A 21,907-nucleotide genomic window follows, 5' to 3' on the forward strand; every position below is an offset into this window, starting at 1 on the left:
TTAGAAGCTCTAATAATGTCTAGCAAGTATTTATATATTCACCTTTAGAAAGGATACATTAGCATTAGCATGCAGATTGAAGTCAATCATTTAATTTTCTCCAAGATCCATATAAGTTAGGCCTTGAATTATGTTGGCCTATTACAGATTATGATTTCTTCAAAACTGAACTTGACTCATATGAATGAATTATCTTGAGTGGGTAGTAGTATAAAAATGGAATATAAATATTAGTAATTGAGACTTGAGTTAGCTCTTTTTTGAGTAAGCCATCTCTACCCACCCAAATATCCTCCTACACAGGAGCAAGTGTATGATATCAGATGTGTTATGATTATATCAGGGGGTTCTTTCTATAGAGATGTTTTTTAATGTACAAATGACTTCATGATCTTTTTTTTCTATGGCAAGCCATTTGTTATTCTCTGATTTAAGTTTTAATCATATAGCTGAAGCTAATTCACAAGTATACAGATTAAACCGTTACTTAACTCTTGTCTCACAATGAACATAAAAACAAACACAAATTGGTTTGTGCGCTATTCAGATGGTCACAAATTAAAGTGATTTTGGAGGGTGTACATTGTTCTTAAGTTGACCCCTTTTTACTAATCACTTGATATTTCTTTCTACAGAATGATGTCATATACTTTCTCAGTGTTGTGAATTGGCTGATGGATGCAGGGAGGACATCTCCTGTTTCATAGGAAATTGGATTTCAATATAGACAAACTTTTCTGCTGTCTCATAAAGCACACTGGGAGGTAATGATAATCACCTGTAGTCTGCATCTATTGCAATCATTAAAGGTAATTCCTGTTGCTTTTCTGGTGTTAAGTGGTATAAAGATCTTATTGCATACATAAGTTAAAAGCGGTCACTTTGTGGCAACTGGTTTCTTTTCAATTAGTTTCACAACTTCAATTAAGCATCACAAATTGGCACTTTGGAACTTGGAGAGACTGTAATGCTCCAAACAAGATCAAAATTCTGAATTAATGAAGCTTTTGCTATGCGGAAATTAGTAGTTCATAGATGACCACCAAAGCAGGTTTTAGTGACTTGCTTGAACCCAATTTCCAATACATTCATATTAGTACTTTTGATTACCGTATAGAAGAGTGGGTTGCTTTAACAGTAACCCTTTGAGGACATGGGGAGGGTGTAGGGACACACTGCAACCCATATGGAGAGGGTTTTCTCCCCCCCCCCATCAAAATAAAGAATTTAAACAAATTACTTAGTGAGTAAGAAAAATAATTTATATGCACTTCATGAATTTCTATCTCCTTAAAAGAAAATAATATATTCATCGTGTCAAAGGGTTAACTTCTTATACTGACATGATGTCTTTTGTGTGAAGGTAAAAATGGTTTTGGGTATTAAAAGCACTCTCTTAAGCTCTTGATTTTGTATTATTTTGGTGAAAGGAATCAACCTGATTGGTTACATTATTGCTAAATAAATATTCTGAGATACTCCTTTGACAAACATTCACTGATTGAATGCAATTAAAGAAATGCTTCTAAGTTCAATTAAAATCTTAAATTAATATAAAGAAACCATGATACAGCAATTTAATGATGAAAATCCAGTAGACCGTAAACTACCACAAAAGAAGCAATCTGTAATATCTTCTTTGTCTTGCCTTTTTCCCATTTTAGGGGGTACAGGTAATTCTTATTTTCATGGGACATTTATTCGACACAGTTGACTTGGTTGTATTGTTTCTCCTGTATATCTCAATGTTTAATATGACAGTTGGGGAAAGACAGAGTAACAATGAACCGTTAGCTTTTGAGTTGTTGAGTAGGTGATTTTCTCGTTATTGTACGCCCATTGATCTGTGAATGTTGGCTCTTAATGCACTACCTCACAAGGACACAGAAAGTTTGCTTTCTTACCCGCTCCCGGGCTGTGCAAATATCAGACTTTTCATGTTAAATTGTCCAAATCTATGAGTTTGCTCCATTTCTTAGATCCCCTACCTTGTTAGGAAGACAAAGGATAAAACCTATAGAAATTGATACAAAATGATTACAAATATGAATGTATAGAAAAAATAATTAAAAAAGAAGTGAATAGATTGTGAAATAAAGTGAATGGGAGATAAAAGATAAAATAAATAAGAAAGAGCAGTATCAGGGAGGGATGGAGGAGAAACAAGTGTTGCATGTGCAATTTTCAGATGATGCAAAAAGAACAAAAACTATTGAAAGTTTTATTTGATGAAGAACCCACAGGAATCAGAGGTTTGGAAGATTTAAGTGCTTTACTTAATTTTTCTAGGCTAGACACATTAATGTAATACAAGTAGAAAATAGAGAGAGGGGGGTGGTCAAGGTAATTGATATTGTACTAAATGTTATAAGATAGAATTGTTGCTTGGCTGGAATTAGGTTGACAGGATTTATCCGTATATGCCAATTTACTTTCCTCTTGGTATAAAGACATTAAAACTTGTACATTGTAGAAGTTGACTTTTATAGCGAGTGCTTGCCAGCCATGTAGGAATTCAAAATCCTGCTCTTGTACAAGCTACTACCCTTCTGCCAGCCAACCAATAAATTGTTTGTTGATATCAAGGAAATAAATCTTCAGTGTCATTCAATTTATTCTTCTGTGAAAAAAATTATGAATTCCAGAAAAATCTGTGAAAATAAATCCTGCCAATCATCTCATTCATACATATTTATTTATATCATAATTCTGCACAGATTGTTTTTCTACTTTTCTGCTAATTACATCATTATTCCAGTTGTGAACAAGTTTTGATTCAGGTTAAGGGCTTAGAAAAACAGGTAAAACCATCTAAGAATAAATACAGGAGCCTGGAGCGGCCTCAACCCTGCTTCATAAATCTCATGCTGTTCACCCTATTATGTTCTGATTCTAGATTCTTATTTGGTCCTTATTTCCTTGTGACGAGATCTGAACCCTAAAGAACTGTACGAAGCTGTGAGAGTCTAACATTTACTTAGCATGGTCTCTGAAAGGACTCAAAAGCTTGAAGTAGCAGGGGTGAGGTGAGGCTATTATCAGACCACTCGTTCACTATTCACTCAGGTGAAATAAGTGTGGGAATCGCTGGTGTGCTTTTATGATCAATTCAGAGTTTGGAAAGGGGAGGGGGGGGGTGACTGGAGATCTATGTCTGTAGAATACTACCATGCCGATATTTCATTTTTGTCTCTACATATTAAAAGTATATCAGTAATGATTAAAAAATAAACCATCAAATTTGTATAGCGCACTTTTCATCTTAATTAGAAGCTCATAGCACTTATAGTTTTGCTTTTGATAGAAGTATGTATTAATTTATAAATACATATTAAGTCGTGGGGTACATATTTGCACCAAATACAAGATTCTGAACACCGGAAAGAAGTAGATTTATTTTTGTGGTTCATGTTTCTATGAACATCAGAATATTTGCTGAATATTGAAATTAAGTAAAATTGATATTGATTTTCAAAGATTGGAAAATTATGACAACAGGCAATATGTTTATGTTAAGTAATCTATTCAAAATTTATGTATAAGAGAAAATTAAGCCAGAGCCGATTAACAATAATTGGAATGGTATACAACATTTGGTGACTTTGGTCCCCTTTAAAGAGTTTGCGCACCTCTGCATTACCAATCTATTGCACCCCTGGAGGGAGTGAGACCTATTTGACCTGTATGCTATTTGGTAACTTCAGGAGATTCTGAGGTGCAAATTGGTTCACTAGACATGGGATAGGCATAAGAACTTGACCAGGGTTACAGTAATGTTGGATTGATTATTTTTATGGTCTAGCATTGGCCCAGCTGGATGTTTTACGTCTATTTTGATTTTCACTAATAACCATAATTGTTTTGAATTAGGTAATTTGCTGCATGTTTGGGCCGAGTCTGCATGCCTGGTGAAAAAATAGAAACTTTAATTGAAATTTTGAATAGCGAGTTCTCAAAGTCAAACTGAAACATGGTAAAACTATACTTTTCAGTTACTGGAAAAGTAATTAAGTAACATTCTTTTTAATTTGAAAACATTATAAACAAGTAAGTCAACTTGAATGAAACAAATGAAAGCCTCTAACTAGCCTCAAGCTACGTTGAAATGGATTACATTTTGTTAGTTGATCAGCATCACACATATCACTACTTTTTATATAGATTTTGGATCTTTAATCTCTTAATCTTAGTGAAAGAAAATGATAAGTATCATCACCACCATCATTAGGTGGTTTCAAACCGCCTCGATCACAAGAATCCCCGTTAAATTACGAGAACTTTTTTAGGCTGAAAAATACCCATTAATTATTCCTGCATTCACACCGCCCTGAAACATACCCTTCGGGATAAGTTCCTGAAGTTACGAGCATGCGCAGTATGGTCTGATAAGCAGCAAGGCGCGAAATTCAAAATCACTAGCCCAGCAGCAACCCATGCACGGCGCCGCACCCAACGACACGCTGGGCTAAAAGTTCCCGTAATTTGCTTTCAGACCGCCAAACTACCCACGACCTTGGAAAAATCCCTGCGAAAGTTCTCGTAATTTCGCCAAGTACCTACTATTTATCGGGTATTTTCTTTCGGGGATATTACGCGTAGTTTGCTTTCAGACCGCCAAAATACCTGGTATTTTCTGATCGGGGTAAATTTCCCGATCAGAGAATACCTGGAACTGGCGAACTTCGAGGCGGTCTGAAACCACCTAGTGACCCATTTTGAACAATGCAAGATTATGATAGCTATCTCCACCCCACTGAATTCATTTATTTCCACAGCACTCATAAAGAAATGATTGGTCAAAAGTGACCTCTGAAATTTCAACTGACCATTATTATATCTCGGTAAGGCTTATTGATTTGATGAACTATCTTTGGATGCTCTTTCTAATGGCGTTACAATAACCCGTATATGATTGAATTCCATTGGAGTGTGAAACATGGTTCTGAAGGGCATCTTTTTATTCAGAGTGTGTTCCATTCAGGCTAATCATTGTATGCATTGACAGATAATATAGGATTTTGGTAGGCTAGAGGAGATAAAGACACACAGAGCATCTCTTTGACTAGTCTTTGATGCAGACCTTGATATGTTCATTTTATGTGCATTGCTAGAGTTTTTTATGCGTGCTGCGATGGGAATGTGACCGAATACTCTTTTTCCCGAGAACATATCTTTCTTCTCAATATTATAGAATTAATCCTTGTTCAAACACAGTGTGATTCGTCACTTTGAATAAAGTAAATATACTGATTCAAATAATGGTTTGTGAAATAAATAAAAAGGTTTCTTCTTATTGGTTGATGAGCTATGAGGGACCCACATGATATAATTTTAGGAGTAATATTTTCCTTGGTGTATTGCATGAGGAGGGAATTGGTGCATCTGTAGTGTGCAAACTGACTTTCTCCACTCATACATTCCTTCTGGCAAAAGGACTTTGTTGATATAATGGAAATACATGGAAATGATAAGAAAAGAAAGGAAGATATATCTATGATATATCATTGTCTAACAGAGGAAGGAAGTTAATGTCATAGAATATATAGAATATATTATAGTGATAATAAATCCCTTCCTCTTCCCCTTCCACTGCCAGACCATAACAGTAAAGTATACCTACACCTACTGTATGCAGTAATTCCAATTATATTTTACCCTCTGTTTGTGTTTCAATTTTACAGTTGCAAAAGTGGCTTCTGGAGTAGACTACTCTCCCCCTCTTGAGCTCAAACTGGAGGTTGGCAGCCCTCAGGCTTCTCGTGAATATTCATGATTGGATCTTCCTACTGGTTAGAGAGTCTAGGTGATATAGTAAAAATAGAAAAACTAAAAAACGGATAGTTATTCTCAAAAATATAAAAATAAAATATTACAACTCTGTAATGCTTAAAGTTAATTCTATGAGTGTAAATGTTAGACATTAATTTGATTTTGTGTAGAGTTTTGCAAGGATAATTCTTGAACACAAGTTTAGACACCCCTATAATAATGGACTATCCCAGTTGTAACTTGTCACCAGTGGCTTGGGGAGACTGCTTAGGCAGAGTGCTAGAGTAGACTGTGGAGTAGCATAGCTTGACAGTGATTCTCTGATCATTACCCTCTGTGCTGGAATTCTTCCTAAAATTTGATTATATTCTGTGTTTTTGCTTTTTTCTGGATAGTTCAGCATTTCTGTTTAGAGTTCCAATGGAGTACTAGCCTGATACCCGGTGGAATTATCATATAAGGTGAGTTTTCATTCATTTTTTTAGCTGTATTTCCAGGGTTTGATGGGCAAGTTGAAGCCAAGACCTTCGGCTTGCTCCATACCTGTACAGCAGATTCCATTGACAGGGCTCACCAATCTTTGAAAGTAAATAGAGGCTGGCTTGCTTGTGCCCCTCCTACCCTCGATGAATGGACACGGGCTAGGTGAAGTGTGGGAGATGTGTGGCTGACGTGTGCCGGGAGGATGCTCCACCGCCGCCCACACAGGGATTGTGAAACATACTGCCTTTATCAATGGTGTTCAACTTGGCCATGGGGGGTAATAGTATTAATAGTCATTATCTATCTTATATTATCCGTATCCATTATGATTTATTGTTCTTTTGTAGTAGCTATAAAATGAAGGTGTCAGCTAACTAGGAGGTGGCCCCCTGATGCGGTCTATCCTTTGGTCGCCCATCTTCTTTAGATTAATAGTGGCCTAGCTGATGCAGTTTTCTATATCTTGACCCAATTGATTATAATTGAACAGATTTAGGGATGTTGTAATTATCAGTATAATCACAGACGCGCTTTTGGCACACGTCTAACATCAGACGGTACTCTTTCTGGGATTTGTAGTCATGGTGTTTCATAACATTGGCGGCGTGAATAATGGAAACAAAATGAAAGATCTTGTAGTACATAACAATAGTTTTTATATTACTCTTTTCAACTTAAAGGCCTCCATAATCAATATCGTCTTGGTAGGAGATGCCCCCCTGAGATGATAGTATCTAGGAGTGGCTTAGAGATGCTGGATTATTATGATGTTGCAATATCCCAAACATTGGCGTACTTTCGGCACGCTTTGAAAATCATAGGGGTGTCAGAATGTAGTCAGAGTATTCCCTAACAATGATGCCATCCATTCAAAGAAGCAAGTTATATGTTCAGATGATTAGTCTAGCTGTTAAATGTAGAGGAACTAGTAGCAATATCGCCTCAGCCAGGTTGGAACAAGATTTTATTGAAGCTTGCTAAGATTAGTTAAAGTAAAGGTATTTTGATAATATTGAAATGTTTTTAATTTTTGCTGTGTAATATTATTAGTCATTCATGTGAAGAATTATATTGCTGAATGTCAGTTAGAATAATTATTTCTTGAAAAAAAAACACAGGGGTAGATAGATCTAGAGCCAAGCTACATCAGGCAGCGAAATTGTTTGCCAGCTGAAATTTTAAAGCACAAGGCTCTCACTCCATTTACATAATTTCTTGGGAGCAGAATATAGGCTGGTTCATTATTGAAGATTCTAATTGATTACGTGTGTGTCAAATTAGCCCAGAGGTTTTCATCAATATTGCGTTTATAATTAGGTGCAGATCAAGCCACAGTCAGCAGCATTTTCTGGTCAATTGTGTCTAAATTGATTACATAACCTCATCCATTCATGTTCATATCATTATGGCTAATGGATATGATAATGATTCCCATAATGCAGTTATGCAATGGAGAAGCAATAATCAAGTCAACTTGTAGTTGTAGGCCTAATTGTAAAACAGTGTGATAGTGTTACAGATAGTGCAATATTCATATCTTTACAGTCAGTCAAATGAATAACACATCAATATATTTTTTTAAGATTGAGAATTAAATTATTGTAGAACATATCAAGCAATATATTTCACCATTTTAAATTTGATATAACTATAAACCTTTTGTTGTAAATGGGCAGTTGTAAACTCTCAATTTTCGAATGTATGAAAGTTATCATCGAGTTAGATGATGTAACACTGATTTTGATAATAGACCATGAGTTAAATTTTGTCACGGACCCTACAAGGTTTATTGTCCATGGGGATATTTTAGGAGCCAAAGAGATCAATTTCATGATTATGATATCACCATCGTGGCTGCTGTAGCCATAATTCTATGGCCTGCTGCAGCTCCAGATGTTGAATTTACTACCAATTTTCATTGCAATCGGCATCAAGTTTGTACCGAATTGATTTATGTAAAACAGGTGCATAAGGTGATATAGTATGGGTCATGTTAAACTCCATGGCCTGTTGTACTTGAATCAGGTCCGGTCCCCAGGTGTGGCAAGGCTTTGTATTCATGATGAAGCTTGGTACAATGTTCAAAGATGATTAGATTTGATAGAGAGCTTATGGTCCCCACAAACCTGTCCAAACACAAGATAACAGTGCAGTATCTTTAGTAGGTCCATACCGGTAATCACTGCAATATTGATGTAGAAATCTTGATAAAGGAAAATCACTTTGAGTAAATAAATTGTAACATATTATTAGGCCCTTTCATCCCAGCATGCATTATAGACCTGCACATGGAGCATCATAAGAATATGCATTACCAAATATAATTTATGATTACTATCATAAGGAAATTCATGGATCATAGTCATAACAACTTCATGAGGAGATGCATGCAATGCAACACATTTAAAGATCTGTTGTCAGACTTTATGCTTATTGAGTTCCTTGACCATAAACCTCTGTCTCCAATGCTACTGACAGAGACAGAACAAATTGTCACTAGAAATGGATTTATCGATATGATCATGGATAGGGTCCATGGTATGATATATTATTAGCCCAGGGCAAGAAGGTTGTATGTCATTTTCTCACAGTTAATCCATTTTATCTTTCACCAGGTGTATGGTATCTTGTAGATCTCCAATTATTGCTTGGTTTGATTGGCATGGAGTTACCTGTGTGAAAATCCCTAAATCTTGCTTAGCCCAGGTGTTGAGAAGTGAAGGTTATGTAAATAATTATCAAAGCTTGAAAAGCCTTGAAATACATTGGACTGTGTGTTTTTGAAAAACCTTATTCAGAGAAATTTCATCTGTTGTCATTTCCAGATAATGAGAAAACACATAGCATAGAAGATAGAGTTTAATATGCATGGAAGATGTGGTTTCAGAGAAGTACACTGTAGGTTTCTTGTGAACAACAGATCAATGCTGTGGGATCCACAAATAGCCCTAAAGGGTGTCTCAAAAGTACCTGAGTAGTATGGAATGTTACTGTGATGATTAAGAAGATATTGAGTTAATCTCCTATCTCCTTGGTTATGATACTACCTCTGGTGTTTTCTGCACCTCTATGAATCATCTCACCTCCACTTCCTCCACCCCTTACACTCTGGGCACCACCCTAATCTGCCCCCCTCTTCTCTCCCCCTCTTCTCTCCCGTCTGGAGGAAGACTCAACCACTTCCTTTCTCGCGTGTCTTCACCTCCCAACAACGAATGCCTTTCTTCTGATCTCGTGCCTGGTCTACGTACCAACAACAGCCATTAGATCATCAATTTATTTTCCCCTTAACCGACTCATTTCCCCAATTTAGCTACAATTACGAAGCTGGTTTCACTGAAATTGGGCCACGCTTATGTTGTTGGAATATTAGCGATGAGTGCATGATGACTTTGTTGTAAGGAGAACAGAGCATGGATTAGTGGGGTCATTTTAGTTGCAATTTACCATGGAAACAAGATATCTTTAGATTACTACTGTAGTAGACTTCTACTAGGACAATACAGACTGATACAGACATCTGATAGGTTACAAATTATGGAAAGGAAATTATGTTTATTAGTTCGTTAGGATGATTTATATTTAGAAATTTAGCAGGAAAACTAGACACATTAGAAGACCATGGTATGTACACAGGTGCTTGAAAGTTAAAAACCAAAGAAACCAACACACTCTCCATCACCTTTCTACTCCCCCAAAATAGAAGGTTATTTTATTGATATAGCAGAGTTTGTAGTCAAAGTAGCATTATTGCGTGATAATTTCACTCTCCATCCATGCCCTTATGGGCTTTATGAATGAGAAAAGCAGACAAACGATAGCCAAACTCATGAATTAAACAGGCATCTTGGAGGAGAGTTTGAGACAAACTGACAATCTACTCATAGTAGTGTGAAGAAAATCCTCTGTGTTTGGTATGAAAAAGGGGGACTGTCTTTTCATTTGTATCGGAGCTGACAAGCGCAGCAAGTGTTTTCCCCATCACAGACACTTTGTAGATGAGGTGTCTTTTTTTACAGATGCCCAGGCCTACTAGTTCTAGATACTAAAGTGTCAGCGCTGCTGCCACTGCATTATGTGATGTCATACCAATATTGTCAACAGAACAAGTTTACCGGAAAGCCAATGTACTTTCTGAACATTTGAATCAATGATCATGTTGTTACTAGGCGGTGCTGCACCATCCCGAGTTTGCTCAATCTCGAGATTTTAGCCCGATCAGCCCTCTTCGCGATTAATCTCGAGATTCAAGAAACCCCGTCTGCACCATCCCACGACAGCGATTCCTGCTCGAGCGAGGCAACAAGCCCGATATTACGAGCATGCGCACTTTCGGATCTTGGAGTTTCAACGGCCCGCGCTTTTGAATAACTTCCCGCGATATGCAAGCAATGTACTCCTTTCACTAGCACTTTCGCCGAATTCAACCGGTGTTATGCAACAATCCTCTCAGCTCAGCGAGTGAAGAAGTGATGTATTCTTCGTTAAATATGATGGCGGAGTAGGAGGCAACGACAGAGAGAGAGAGAGGGAGAGAAGGAGGAAAGAAATGCTATTTGCTCACATTTTGCGAAGGAATAAGACAACACTGCTGTCAGTGTTGTTATTGAATATGACCATCGTCGATGAGCGCCTCCCCCTTCGGTCTGGTCTCTCCCAAAATCCATTCACTGGTGGGACACCATCGTTGCTTATGAACGCTATTCGCATGTATAAAGTTGACTTCCGCACGTGTTTATGTTTTGACCAAGGCGGAAGTGGAACGCGAATTGCATTATGGACTGACGTCATGAATAAATTACCCCGAGTCCAATCTCGAGTGCGTCTGCACCGACGAATTAGCGGGATAATTCGTAAAATAGCGCGCTATTTTGCAAATAAACCCGAGTTGACTTGGGATTGCAATCTCGAGATTAATCCTACGAACTAGCGCGATAATTGCGTCTGCACCGCCAACTATCTCGAGATTTTTCAGATCGGGATAATTTGCCGGATCAGAAATAGCGCGCTAATTTGAAACTTCGGGATGGTGCAGACGGCCCTTTTGACCAGTCATCCCTTGTACAAAATGATCGTAAATGACTCGAAGGACGCATGAATTAAAAGTTGTTTTCATTTTTTTGTTTGATGTGTATAAGCTGATGGTTAGGATGTTTGTTTATTTGGGGCTCTGTTAAACTTGTTCTTTGTTAGCCCACCCTTGTCAAACACCCAACCCCTCCTCCATACACATCTTTGAATAAATAAATATCAGCCTTGTTTCTGTAACATAGTCAATGTTTGTATAGGGTCAGTCTTCATAGGTTTCAAGAAATCTTAAACAGTTCTACTGAAGGCAACATGTAGGCTATATATATGTATGTTTATACCACTGAAGCCCTTCACAGTATGTTATTGGGCCCCCAAAACCATCACCAATGAACGGTTTCATTGTGTTTGAATTGGATAAGTGCAAATAAAGCAATAAATTCACACTTTGTTTTCATTTTGAGCGAAAAGGGAAAACTAGAAATGGCATTAAATGGCAGAAGTGGAGGAAAAGCTTGATTGAGCATTAATTAATTTCAACTGAATTGATTGGTAGTCGGGCAGCAGGCTCACCTCGCATGCAAGATTTTGTTACAAATGACTGATTTGACGCAATAAAGAAATGTATGTAGGCCTATGATAATTTAAGTGTTTATTCTGGCAGATATTGTAGAGGATTGGACAACTAGTGAGTTTCATATTGTTGCAACCTTTGCATCCCCGTGTACTGTAAGCTTCATAAGAATTGTTTATTACTTCTTTTTTGTTGATTGTTATTCTAATGCAGAGTTAATAGGCCCAAATGTAAGTAGCTATTAGTATATGCTTTTGAATTTGATTGAATTGTGATAACTACTGAAGAGCAATTTTTTTGTTCCAAATCCTTGGTTGAGACGTAATTAAGGGAAATCAACCTTGATTGCCAGTAATTGCTATCAACTTTGATATTACTGGCCTGAATTTCTTCCACATCATTATCAAACATTTGTTCTCTGATTTCATTCACACAAATTTAATCACTTCTGAACAAAAGGAAGAACATAACAGAATGATCAATCATATTAGATCCTTCAGATTTTGATTGGACCAAAAACACTTAAAAATAATTGATGTATATTATTATCAAGGGACTTCAAAAAATTATTCCTCGAAAATAAGTACTTTCCAAGATATTTTATTTTCAAACGATATTAAGTGAGGATAAAAAATAGCTTGAGGCATGTAGTTTGTCCTTTGTAAGTAGTTCCTTCTTTTCACAAAAAAGATAAACAGCTAATGGATAAAGTGTCCTGTCCTTGTGTAGGATTTGGAAAACTGTAAAGTACAGTTCTAGACTACTTTGTAGGGCTCTCATTATTGTGCACAGTAAAGTATTGAAGAACTGGAGCACGCAAGTAGCATCTCATATCCAAAGCGTTTAGCCATTGTGAATGTTTTTTTCAAATATATTCAATTCTACAACAGCTGAGCTTTTTGATAGTGACGTATGTGAGAATAGGTATTTAGTTATAATCGATTTCAGTCGCCATAGTTTGAAAGTGGCATTGAGACAGTCGCCCTTGAAACCATGTATGGAACATCCTTTCATCTACCGATATTACAATGTGTCTGTGTGTTTTAGGTCAAAAGGCCCATTATATCTTGGATAAGTGATACCTGAATAAAGTCCAAGAACATGATTGGCTTCTGTAATTGCATGTATCATGAGACAGTGTCTGCCTGTGTAATTACATTGTAGTCGGGAAGACTGTAAAGAAAATCAGTTCGTGATTCCATGATGGTCAGGCCTATATGATGAAAGAGAGTTTTTCCGTGTTGCGTCACGGACAGGACTATGAAGTAGTGATGAATCCTTGATGAATGTATGATGTGGACTTCATCACCAGCACACCATCTTGCTCACTATAGTCTGTTTGTAAGACGCTGACTTGGCACTGCTCCAATCAGAGCTCCTAACAACAACAAACCTTCCAATCTCATCTACCTGAGACCTCTGGTCCGGGTTTCCATGGTTACTGGTGGCCTCTAAATCCTTTGGTTTAGGTTAGGTTCCCCTTGGGGTACTCATTAGTGTTGTGTTCAGGGGTGCATTGGTGACCCCATGGTGAGGTTGGATGCAGAGACCCAGGGTAATGTTAGGGCTCTGTTTCAGGTCTCCTGCTGGGTGAGTCCTGGGTGAGGTTGTACTAGCCTTCATGGTATAATGCACAAAGTCCAACCATGGACCTAAAGTCAGAACAAGGACCAACTAATGATGAAAATCTCCTTTGTTTTCAGATTTGCATTTTTCTGGAAGAATTCTCACACAACGACAATGTTTGCAGCCCTAAATCTTTTTTTATTTTTAATACAATTTCTGGGAGAATATTGCGTTGTCCCTTTTCATGATTATGGAATCTAGATTCAGTCTACTATTACCCAGTTGAAACATATTTCACCATTCATTCTGCTACATCCTGTTTTATTGTGAGAACCAAGTCAGAGGAGGATAGTAGGCGTAAATGTCATTACTCCTAAAAGTTTTTATCCAATGTAATTTTTGAGCAATTTTTGTCAGCATATGAAATATTGAAATGTAGCATCTTGTTGATTTGAAATTGTTGTGTATTAGGTTGTATAGGCCTACTCTACAGCAGCTTCTTTCCTTGAGCTGTTGGATTCTCATTGCTCTAGAGTTCTGCCACTCATGACCCCCTTCTCCCCCCCCCCCCCCTGGACATGACATACGATCTCACTGAGGTCAGTTCATGACCCCTGTCAGTAGTGGGTCTGTCAATAGCAAGATGATTTGATCTGTGAGTGGTTCAAATACAGGTTACAAACAACCTGCTGGGCTCCTATTGGTCAGGGCAACAGCAAAGTTTTCATTTTCTCAAAATCAAGCCGAGTTGAAGGCAAATAACCTTCCCGCTGGGCAAAACTTTTCCTCTAGAAGAGAGAAAATATATGATTTTTAAAGGATTTTTAGAGCTTTATTGTATTGATGAATAATCTTTTAATACCAGTCCAAGTCATTACCAGAGTGAGGTTTTCTTTCATTGCATGGGATGTATTGTGATCTTGCCATGATCAATCATAGTTTCTCTTTTCGCTTTTATTCCATCAAAATGTGACCTGTTTTTCCCAATATTTTATCACTCACGATTATCAGTTGGATTATCAATTGTACCTACTTATAATCATATCTATTCAAAGTCTCTCAAAATCAGTATTACACTGCTCTTATTCTATTGTGATTCATGCTCTATTCAAAATCTTTGTGCCGTGGCAGGCAGTTTTCTATGACTTTTTGTGTTCATAGCTTGGCTTTTTACAAATTTTTGTGTTTTCTGAAACTTTTTGGTGAGTGATTTCGCTCTGGTTCACCCCAAAGCAGTGCATATTGTTTTTCAATAGTAGTCTTATTTTGCAAACCCTATAATCTCAAAGCTACCTAGTACCATAATTGATATTGATAAAAATCTTGACATAGCTGATTGTCATGGTAGTATCACTGGATTATATGAATTCATACGCTCTGTTATCATGCTGTGACCAACTAGTTTTCATCAAGATATTGAAGGGTATAAAGAGTAAGAATTAGGCCTATATAATTGGCTAACATATTGTGCTGCACTGCTTTAATTAAGGCCCTATCTATTCTTTATGATAACGATGTAGGCTTTAACTAGAATTGTATGGGTAGGGCCTATAGGTCTACTTGCTTTTGTTATGTACAGTGATCTTACTGATTAATGTCAACATATTTTTTTCATTGCATTTGGTAAAACAAATTTATTGGACATTTGAGGGTTTTGGTGTCTTATCTGTTTTGACAAAAGAGACTGATATATGTATGGTTATCAAGACTATTCATGAACTTGTCCCAAACCTTTTGATTCCTTATAGAGCCATACTGAATTGATATACCTGTATGTATAGATGTGATCTACCTCATGTGATGTGGTTCATTTTCCAGTTCATTCAGCGTTCATTCAAGGATTATGGATTGATAATGTTTTATGCTGCTATAGCTATATCCCAGACTCTTGCTTTATGAAGTCAATGACAGCTCAAATTTATCTTAGTTTGATTTTGATATGTAAACTGGTCCTTTCAATGAGCTTGTCTGTTGCCCTGTCTGTCCTCTATAGCTTGAGGGCTTTATTTTGTTTGTTAGGGTCTCCAGCTAACCTGAGGTCATATACAAGATAAATTACACCAGGTTTAACTCTCAACCCCCTTTCTAATTTACATCCTATAGAATATTCATTCACCCTAACAGTAATTGATTTTGGAGTATCTTCTTGGCTTGGGGATAGAATGGTATTATAATGGATTTTGGAGTTCACTGGGATAATTTGTTTGAAATATCCTTGATATGAAATAATTTAATTTGGTTATCAAATTATGGATGTATTTTGTTGTAAAGGAAATTGTTTTCATGTCAAAGTTGTTTGGTGAGTTTTAAAAAGAATGAAAGGCTCCATAAAATGAATGAAGTTAAGAGCATGATTCTTGATTAAAATGTCTGGGACATGGAAAACAGAAAATTATTATGACAGGGATGGGAAAGGAAACTTGTAAATAACAAAGAGTTGAGTTTATAAAAGGGAAGAAGAATCATTCCTTCAAGTAAACTTTAATGACTCACATGTCACAAAAGTAATAATTCTGACTAATGCCTTCTTGATATATCTACCTTGTACACTGCATTTACTTTTTAGGAGAAAAAGAAGGGCTTTAGTTGTTTATTTGGCCATGATTTTTCTCAAAATCTGTGTTTTGTAAGCCACAATCTGAGCTAATCCATTGATTCTGTTGGCTGACTTGTCCATCAGAGAAGCTATTTAGAATCAAGAAGGATGCATTGTAATCCTGATTAAAAATTGGTAGAAGTTTCTTACTTTGAACAACTCTGGGAAGATATACCTCAATGATCACAAAACCCCAGTAGAAGTAGAAAACAAGAATATATATACAATGATAAAAACGATTAGGATTACTCTCTTTCATAATCAATATGACAGGAGAGTTTCTTGAACTAACCTTCGTTAACATTTTGTTAGAATTTGGTTTCAATTTTTCAATATGTATTGACAAATATTTGTGTTCCCTAAATCTTACTCATTTTTAATTTTAGTGGATTATTACCTATTTTAGCCTAATATTATTGAAAATAGGTATTATAGCTTTGGTCCTCATGAAATGATTATTTATTCATTTATTGTTTGAATGTTACAAATGCAAGGATTGATTGACATGTTGACATATGTTTAGAAAGAATAGATTTCAGTGTCGTCTTTTTGACAACCATTGGTAGATTGTGGAAACACAAGATGTAGATCAATATGTTATCACTGCAGTTTGTGTACATTCAGTATGCAAAATCGTTGATTAATAAGTTTTCTTATTACATGTAGATGGGCAAAATTTACTTCAACTATATCCGACAGATTACAGTTTTAACATAGTATTTTTTTTTTTACTCAGACTTACCAAGTGTCCATTCTAGAAGTGGGCCCATTCTTTACATCAATAACAAGTTCAATAAAATTCCAAGCACATATAGAACCATTACTGACACAGAATCATCCATCCATCCTTCTATGGTATCTCACCCCTCCCTAAATCCATCCCCCCATAATACCATCCTCCTCAATACCCCCTCCCCCTCCTCCTTGTTGTTTGGTAGTAAACACAATGAAACAATAGGGGCTTTGGAGGGGATAATCTTAGAATAAGACTTCCTTCCTTGAAGAAAACAACTTGCTTTTGTTACCTCATCCTCATGAATAGAGAAGCCCACTCAGCCTGTCAGTGTTGAATTAGATTGGTTAGGGGGCAGACGTACTTCAAGTGTTGCTCCAGGAATCTGTTGTAAGGAACTCAGGAGTACATACAGTGACATACCGGCATTCTAACCCTGATTGGAATAGTATTGAATATATTGTGATCTTACAAGCAAATGTGGATGTTATAAAGCTTCATGGTAAGTGAAGTTACTAGTTTTCTCTTTTTCTTATTAGTGAAGAAAAAGTAGAACATTGAAGTGTTGTGATTTGTAAAATTTGACATAAATTTCTAATTTACTGCATGCATTTACTGCACTAGCCCTTGAGACATATAGGCCTATGTACCTATAAATGTTCTTTACAAATTTAAACAATGTTGAGAAGTATACAAATTTCTTGTAAAGTGAATAAACATGTTTAAAAGGCTTATTATTAAAGACATTTTAAGGGCACAAGCTAATGTTAAGAATAAGATTCACTTTTTTCATGTTATCCGAGTGTAGCCAAGGCATTTCTCGTTCACTATTCAAAGATATTTATATTCAAGACTGGCAATGATTGAAGTGAATGCCGAATGAATTACACGTACAAGTGAATGTTTCCAGTACGTTTGGCAGGGTTATTAGAACCAAATGTTGAAGATCTAGAGAGCGGTTTACAGGGATGGGTATCGGGATAGGGTATGCCATGACGCAAATGCCTGAAAGCTTGTATTACCCAACAGTGCTTCCTGGTTGAAGTAAAACTGGTGATGGGGTCTGAGTAGGGGCAACGTGAGTAGGGGCAACGTGAGTAGGGACAACGTGAGTAGGGTTCGGGAAGGAGAAAGCTAAATGTAGCAGGCGGTCTTGGCTCGATGGATCATAACTGCTTCCTGTCACCTCCGACATTCGTGATTTGAATGTGAATGAACAGGGAAACATTAACACTAGAGGAAAATAAAACATGAAAGGGAAAATAAAGGAGTGGGCAACTACGACAGCCCCCAGTGCATTACCCAATACAACAACCTTGATATTAACAACTCTGACACAGCTAGGAAATTTTTGGAATGGTGACATTTCTTGGATGATCTGTGTGCCATTGATGTTGCACTATGTAGGCCTATAGATTTTTTTATATTAAAATATGTGAAATTCAATTGTATGTTCCCCCAAAAATATATTTTGGCCAGTAGGCTTACTTAATGAATTGATAATGTGATGTATTGTAAATTACTTTTCACCACAGTTTTGGGGATTATTTTCATCAATAAAAGTTTTCCAGGATTTTAAGTGTAAACTTCTAAAATGAAATTAGGAAAGTTGTGCACTCTATTGAATGACATCATTTCTTACAATACTGTTTTTGTTGGAATACAAGAACATCCCGGTAGACCTACATGTTTTTTATGTAATGTCTTTTTTCCTGATATGAATTCCAGGATGCGTAGGCATACTAGGAAAGTGTCATTAATGAAAGGAGGATGAAGCTAAGGGATTATAGAGAGCAGATGAATATTAAAACAGGAGAAAGTTATTTTTGTTATATTGGAAATAGCTTCTTACCGGTTGTACAGTCCTGAATATCCCTGCTTTAAAATCTCTATTTTAGTTTTAGAGTTATCACTAAATGCCTATTCATAATACATTTCCTTCTATTTATAAAAAATTAGCAAGAATCCTGCATGTATATTTTGAGGAAGGGATTTCTGTGGAAAGTGCTGAGTTCATGTACCATGATCTTAAGATCTGAAGTCAGACCCAAGTCAAACGTGACATCAGCAACTAATATCAAAATTCACGAAGCATTGGTAATCTTATATGCTTGTACTTTACATGCACGCACACACAGCTGTGAAATTCATCGTTCTAATCCTAATAAATATAGTACATGTACATGTAGGTGCTACAGTCAGCTGACACTGATTATCAGCTTTGAAATTATTGTAAAATTCAGCAAATTTGACTGTTTTTAATACTGGAATCCTCTCATACAGTCATGCAATCAATGTCTTCATGTAATTACAACGACAGAAGGATTATAAAAAAATCAGGAAAATGTTCACTATCATTAGAAGAAATAAGACATCATTGATATTTACCCAAACCCTTCTGGTCATACTAACAATCCAATGTGTACAACTTTTTTTTTACTAGAAATCAAGAGGAATAAAGAGGTTTCCATGATCCCCAGTTTGAATGGTTTAAGTTTTAATTACACTTCCACTTAATCAAATTCCTCTTTGATGTACGGGCAAAATCTGAAAAGATCAAACGTTGTCGTTACATGGTAACATCAAAATATTGTTGAGTTTTATTACATAGGCCCACATATATACATGAAGTTATATTTTTCTCCTAAGAATGACTTCCATATATATGTTTCAAAATTCACAAGTGACTTACAAATATATGGAAATATTGAGGGATTTAATTCAATTTTTCAATGTTCTCTCCTCTTTGCTAACCAAATATGGAAATACATGAAAAAAATATATATTTGCAATCAGAATCCATGAAATAGTTAAAGAAAACACTTAATATTTGTGAAGAAAGAATTCTTTGTTGCCCTAACCTTTCAAGTTTCTTCAGAAATACCACGAATAGCAACTCACATGAAAAACAACATTCTCTGTTCATGATGATGGATTGACCCATCTACAACTTCATCAAATAAATTCATGAAAAGCATTATATATTCTTAAAGAAATTACGGAGCATTAATGTTGGATGAGATCTCTGTAGTGAAGAGAGTAACATACGTGTAGTGACAAAGTCATAATATTCATTTCATCCAATCTATCATGGTAATATATTTATGTATTCCGCCAACTGTTTAAGTCAGCTGCACTGATCCCTGATGATAAGGAGTTATGGGATAGAAGAGACAGAAGCAGGTCCTAAGAAATGCTACCGATGGGAACATTCAAGATGAATATTGCCGAGATATTGCTCTCATCGTCATCATCGTTGAGGGTGGGTGTGGGGCTGCGACTAAAGTGCTTGTCTTGTTTTCTGTCTGCCTTTCTCTTGCCAATGTTCTTGCTGCATTTCAATTATGTGAAATATTGTATTTAAAGAATTAGGGGGGGGGGTCACCATCGATGCTTTCATATGAGGTGAAGTTAGGATAATCATATTTCACTTGTCAGAGAAGGCTTAAGCAGTTATGATGAGTGTTGCTCCTTTTGTTGTTTTCCAGTGATCCCTCAAAACCATCCTCATCTGTTCTGACAGAGTATTCAAGTCGCATATCCACAAGACATCGTCTGGGGCACTTTACCCATCTTGAATGGATGTGGTCTGTAACAGTAAGTGTTGGTCCCTTTAAGCTGCTCTGTATGCCCTCCTCATCTGCGGATCTAATCATCTGCTCTGACGCTCCAAGGAAAGATCTACAAATATGAGGCAGCATTGCTCAAGGGCCGCATCCCTGTTCAAGTACACTCCATCATCTTATATCGGCGGGAGTAATATCTCGGTAGCGAGTGCTCTCTCTCTCTCAGTGAGTGGGAGTCTCGTCAGACTTAGGGAAAGGGTTGTCGTAGATATTAATTCAGATCTGCAAACCGTTATTTTTTCTTTCCTGACTCACATAAGTACAAATTAAGTTTGTTTCTAGATTGAAGGAACGGACATAGGGAATTTGTGGTTTGGTGGATGTTTCATTAGGCCTATATCATGTTTGATGATATTATGATAAATTAATTTGCATTTGGATGATTACAGTGCATGTTTTCTGATATATTGTTATGAAGACCAGAAAGGCTCGGCCTCATTTTGAAAGTGATAGTTTTTGCCAAGCTGCCTCTCTTCTGTATTAATTTCAGGAGGAGGAGATATTAAATCTCCCTACTGGTATACGCCCTGAGTCACTGGAGATGCTCTGTGTGGTCATTTGATAGCAGTGATAGCGGCGGCGTGGAGATGAGTTATTGTCCGTTTAATGCACGCTGCAGGGGATTGGACAAATAATGTTTTTCATATTTGTTCCACTGGATAAAGTCAATATCATCTTGTAGAAAATGTTCTGGCGGCAAATTTGATGTTGGGTATTGAATGACTCTTGGAGTAATAAATGGAAAATTTATTTGTCCGGTGATGTCTCAATTTGTAGCTTTGCAATTATGATTGTAAATATAATTTTCGGTATCCTGTTAGGAAGAGGAATGAGGGGATATCCCAGTTCTTGCCTTTTTCTTAAAGGTAAATGCTAGTTTTGGTAACGATATCAAAATGAGTTCCTACAGAATCCAATGAAATGACCACCAAAGTGTCTGTTTGTATAAATAAAACGCATGTGCCAAAGGATTCTGGAAGAAATTGTGTAATTGCTGAGAAATCAGCAAATAAGCACAGGATTCGGGTAGAGCGTCGGGCCCGACGCTCAAAGCAATAATTATACAGTGTCCCACGTGCGCTTATCTGTGTTAGGGAAGTTCAGTCTGAACATTTTTCAGCGTAGATTTCCAGATTTCACAAAGTTCAGTTTATGTAACTGTACCAGATCTAGATCCTCGATGATATACTGACAATTAAGCCTGGTTTTACAGACTTTCTCATGAAATCAGTGTTTACTGCAACTACTGGAATTTCTCTTTAATCTCATCTTCCATTTGTCTCTTGTTAATCACCACATTTGTTTAATTGTGGGAATGGTGGCAAAAGGAGAAAGAATCGTCTTTCTTGTTCTGAGCAAAGTAAAGTTGCCAAAGAGACCAAGAAGACAGTTTGATATGAGATTTCTAAGAATCCTTTTGACTTGGTAGTAGTGGGTAGTAGACAGAACTACTTTAAACTTGAATCAACATCAATAATTGATCAACGGGTTCAAGTAGACATGGTAGAGTTTGAGGCTATGTTATAAACCAT

The 21,907-nt window shown here is 36.7% G+C and overlaps 1 protein-coding gene and 1 long non-coding RNA gene across 3 annotated transcripts in view; both read left to right on the forward strand.

The window, feature by feature from the left end:
• The first annotated feature begins 638 nt into the window (after positions 1–638).
• On the forward strand, positions 639–6,232 carry LOC129260613 (uncharacterized). 2 transcript variants are annotated; one of them, XR_010293534.1, is made up of 4 exons: positions 639–809; positions 2,897–3,026; positions 5,682–5,803; positions 6,165–6,232. It is a non-coding gene; the product is annotated as an uncharacterized LOC129260613 (long non-coding RNA). The 2 variants fall into 2 exon arrangements; XR_008584573.2 differs by having other exon boundaries at positions 639–764.
• Positions 6,233–17,078: 10,846 nt separating this feature from the next.
• LOC129261946 (semaphorin-1A-like) overlaps positions 17,079–21,907 on the forward strand; it is a 58,808-nt gene continuing 53,979 nt past the window's right edge. The window contains exon 1 of the mRNA XM_064099600.1: positions 17,079–17,251. The gene's annotated coding sequence lies outside the window, so the exon portion shown is untranslated. The remainder of the gene's footprint in view (positions 17,252–21,907) is intronic.

Source organism: Lytechinus pictus, chromosome 5, assembly GCF_037042905.1.
Source record: "Lytechinus pictus isolate F3 Inbred chromosome 5, Lp3.0, whole genome shotgun sequence".
In the NCBI taxonomy this organism is placed as follows: domain Eukaryota; kingdom Metazoa; phylum Echinodermata; class Echinoidea; order Temnopleuroida; family Toxopneustidae; genus Lytechinus; species Lytechinus pictus.